This window comes from Scyliorhinus torazame, chromosome 4 (assembly GCF_047496885.1).
Source record: "Scyliorhinus torazame isolate Kashiwa2021f chromosome 4, sScyTor2.1, whole genome shotgun sequence".
NCBI classification, from domain to species: domain Eukaryota; kingdom Metazoa; phylum Chordata; class Chondrichthyes; order Carcharhiniformes; family Scyliorhinidae; genus Scyliorhinus; species Scyliorhinus torazame.
In genome coordinates, this window is record NC_092710.1 from 195,253,646 (window position 1) to 195,258,212 (window position 4,567).

Consider the following 4,567-nt stretch of genomic DNA (forward strand, 5'->3'; position numbering starts at 1 on the left):
TTTCTTAAAGGATGGTGAAAAGGTGAAAAATGAAACCATCTTGAAGTTGATGGTTTGTTTTTTTTCTTGGGGGGGGGGGGAGGTGTCATATGAGAAATGGGTGTTTAAGAAATGTACCTTTAAGAAATGGAGTTGCTCATGTTACTAGAGTGATGTCAGAGTGTGGGTGGAGTTGAGTTCCACATCTGCTTTTTTAGTTTCAGTTTGAGAAGAGCTTGGATGTGTCTGTGTTGTTTCAGTGAGCTGCACTACTGTTGATCTCTCCCACGCAAAGACTATCTATGGATCATTTGGCGAACTCAGAATTGTAAAAAGGTCTCAGTATTAAATGTAACCCTAATGTGTTCCTGTTTAAAGGTTGTTAAGTCTTTTGAATGTTAAAAGGACAGCTTACAGGGTTACTTAGTTTTTATTCTTTGGGGGTTGTATTTGATTTAATGGTTGCTAAGATATTCACTGTTTGTTTTAAAAAGGTTAACTTGAGTTCATAGGATAAACATTGTTTTGTTTTAAAAACCCTTGGTCCATTTCCTGCTGTACCACACCTGTCGAGTAAGCCGTGTGCTCCCCATACCACAATCTATTAAAAGTTATGGATCAGGTGAACTCCATGATACACTTTGGGATTCTCTAAACCCTGGCCCATAACACCAGTAACAATTTTTTAAAATAGAGCTGCTGGGAGGAGGTACAGATCTCTTGTGCTGCTGAACATTTGTTCAACCGTGCGTTTTTAAGAGAGGGTAATATCTAGAGTGGTAAGGTCCAAATTGGCAAGTCTGGCATCAAATTTATAATAGGCACTGACTGACATCACAACCTGCCTTCTCTGTATCCTTGCAGCACCTATTCATAATACTCACGCTTATGCTAAGACGATGTTCAGCATGAATCTGTCAGAGGTTGGTGGAAGCAGGAGGGGGTGTAATTTTGCTACTAAACCAGCATACACAGAGCCACAAATACCAGTGATACAGAACCAAATTTTCCCACCAAAACCTTTAATGTTGCACTCAGTGGGTTACAGGCAGGGTTTCTTAATGTTTCTTTTGGGAGGTTCAGGTAATTTCCTGAAGTTTTATTTTACTTTGAGAACATGTGGAAATTCCACTTCATTTTTTATTTTCACTGAAAATGTTTCAGTCTTTATTTTGCAAAATATTGAGGTAACAAAACAATATTTAGTTCTATATATTTATAATTATGCCTGGAATTAAATTAATTCCATGTCACAAATAAATTTATTTTGATTATTTTGCTGTGTGCTTTAACTCTATATTATTGTTAATTTGGTGGGATCCAATCCTTCAGTGCTTCCCGTATAGAAAAATAATCATCAGTAAGGTATTCCTCTGAGTTGGAAACCATCCAACTTTAACAAGCAGAGAAAAAAATTTCTATAGAAGTAAGATCTAACAGGCACTGGAACAACAGCTATTGATTTTTCTTTTTAATTGAATGATCCGATTTACTTAGGAATGGATAATTTGGCTTTGCAGATAGGAAACTGAAGACAAAGTTTACTGCTGTCTTGGGACTGAGCTATTACAACAAGGTTAGTAGTAATGAATGGCCTTTCTACAATGCTGTCCTCATTAGTAGCACAGGATAATTTTCTCCATGAGTTTCTCAGTTTTCAGTGAGCTGCTTTATCGATTGGAAAGATACAATATTTGCAGTTTGTGATTTAATAGCTTGTCCTCACTAATATGCCACAACCCAACTCTCCAGCCAAAAGGACCAGGCAATTGGCAAGAACCTGTTGCCCAATGATTAAACCTGGGAAGCCTATTCAGTAATGCTAGTTATTACCCTGATGGGACACCCTGCCCTGATTCTATCCTCCACTGACCTACCCCCCACCTCCCCCCGCACCCCCCCCCCCCACACACACACACGCACTAACACACCAAACACACACACATGAACAAACGCACAACACACTCAAAGATTAACAAACAGTAAGGGTCAGCTGTCCAGGGGCATTACAATTGAAACACCCGAGCAATCTAAATTAGTTTTAGATGTTAAATAGTAGACACTGCAACAGGACTGCTGAGGAAGTGACATATTCAATACATTTTAGTAACTGTTCAATCATACGTTAATGGAATTGTTTTTGTGAGATAACTGGGGGGGTTATAATTGGTCTCAATGCTCCTGGATGAGAAGAGTAAATAGATTGTGTGTTTCCACTCTTGATTACCATCCATTAAATGCACGTTGCCAGTCTTACATCATCATAGTAAATTCTGCTCTTTCCACATGGAATGAGTGACAGACCTTGGCTGATTCTTACTGGCTGGGAGTTCATATTGAAAAATCACATGCGGGCAGATTTAAGGATGGATATACCCTTAAACCTTTAATCTTGTGGATATAAAAATGCTTTGCCATGCCTAAAGACTTTGCAAAGAAAAGTAAATATACAACAAACTACCTTTCACAAACATACTCTGAGAAGCATCAAGCAATTCGAACTTTTTCGGAAAAATATCTCTGTTGCTCGGCTGTGATACACTAATTTTACTTTCTCTATGGCAGCTAACGCCAGGAAATGCAAACAATTCAGAATATACAATCTATTCAGATGGCTCCATAAAGTGGTGAAACAAGACATCTGCCACTGAGAAAAAGGTCTGCATGACTGTACACATGTTAACAAAGAGTGTGCAGATTTGGAAGATTGACAGCTCAGGCAACTCAAGTCAAACCTTTAAGGTAATGCCCCTCACAGCCTTTGCATGATGGGAATTTACAAAAACTGGATAAAAGATCACAACAAGAAGATACAAGAGCTGCAGACAGAAGAGATGCCTTGTCCAGTATCTCACTTGCCTACAACCCACCCAAACTGATCAGCCAAGGTGTTGTTGCATGCAGAAACATCTTGCCAAACTTTTGGTTTTCCTGCTCGAATTTATAGTTTTGAACCTGTTTTAAAGATAATAAAATCTTCAAAATGGAGCTGGGTGTCTTGTAAATCACAAGCACAAATCAATAACCTTATACAGCCCATGATTTTCTGTCCATAAAGATTACTGGGTATCAACTGTATGGAATCAGAAAATTTATTGTATAGTTCCAGAAGAGGTGTGCACCACAATATAATCCTCAACTAATTTGATTGTAATTAGAACTCTCATGGATGGCCTGTGGAGGAAACATGAACAGTGAGGGGTGCTCTTTTGTGGTTAGGATTATCCAATTAGGGTGGAAGTTCTACTTTGCCTAGAGGCTATGTTCACCAGGAAATGTGTAAATGTTGATGTCCAGAGAGACTTGGGTGCACTTGTAAGAAAAACACAGAAAGTTAGCAAACAAATACAGCATGCAATTCATAAAGTGAATGGCATTTTCGCCTTTATTGCAAGGGGATTGGATTACAAGAGTAAAGAAGTTTTGCTATAATTGTATGGGGATTTGGTGATACCACACCTGGAATACTGTGTGCAATTTCCATCTCCATCTATAAGGAAGGATATATTTGCATTGGAGGCAGTATAGTGAAGGTTCACTAGATTGGTTCCTGGGTTGAGGGGTGTTGAATCCCAGCAAGCAGAATGCAAAGCCGATAAGTAGAAATTAACAGACAAGGTTTATTGCAATACAAATCCAAAGCTCCTCCACTCCCCTAAGGGTCTCCACCCTCGACCGGCATCCAGGTCGGAGTTTTTATACAAGTTGGGGCTCCCTTGTTAAGGAAAAGCCCCGCCCCCTTAACGGGGAAGTTCCAATTCCAGGGAAGTCATGGGAAACCGTATAGTCCTGATCCTGGGGATCTCTATTGGGGTTACAACAAGAGGGTTGTCCCATGATGACTGAGTAAATTGGGCCTATGTTCCACGGAGTTTAAAAGAATGAGAGGTGGCCCCATTGCAACATTCAAGATTATGAATGGGGTGGGCAGAGCAGATACTTCATTTACGGGATGTGGCATTTATTGCCCTTCCCTAATTGCACTTCAGAAGCTGGTGGTGAGTTGCCTTCTTGAACTGTTGCAGTCCTTCAGGTGTAGGTACACCCACTGTGCGGTTAGGGAGAGAGTTCCATGATTTTGACCCAGCGACAGTGAAGGAACGGCGATATATTTCCAAGTCAGGGTGGTGAGTGACTTGGAGGAGAACCTCCAGATGGTGGGGTTCCCAGGTATCTGCTGCTCTTCTCCTTCTAGAAAATGGTAGTGGTCGTAGGTTTGCAAGGTGCTAAATAAGGAACCTTGGTGAGTTACTGCAGTGCATCATGTAGATGGTACACATGGCTGCCACTGTTCATCGGTGGTGAAGGGTCTGAATGTTTGTGGCAGAACATTTGGAACTGTGATGAGGAAAAACTTAATTCAAAGGATTGTGAATCTCTGGAATTCTCTACCCAGAAAGTTGTAGATGCTCCATCATTGAATACATTTAAGACTGAGATGGACAGTTTTGTTCTCTTGGAATCAAGATATATGGGAGAGGGTGGGAAAGTGAAATTGAAAGCCAAACATCAGCCACGATCATATTGAATGGAAAATAGATCTTCCCTGCACCTATTTCTTATTATCTGATCTGAGAGCACTTGATGT

General features: G+C 40.2%; 1 long non-coding RNA gene across 1 annotated transcript; it reads left to right on the plus strand.

Annotated features, from left to right (window-relative positions):
- Window positions 1-204: 204 nt before the first annotated feature.
- On the plus strand, window positions 205-2,940 carry LOC140411696 (uncharacterized). The gene is made up of 3 exons (XR_011940953.1): window positions 205-315; window positions 1,500-1,555; window positions 2,545-2,940. It is a non-coding gene; the product is annotated as an uncharacterized lncRNA (long non-coding RNA).
- The last annotated feature ends 1,627 nt before the right edge of the window (window positions 2,941-4,567 follow it).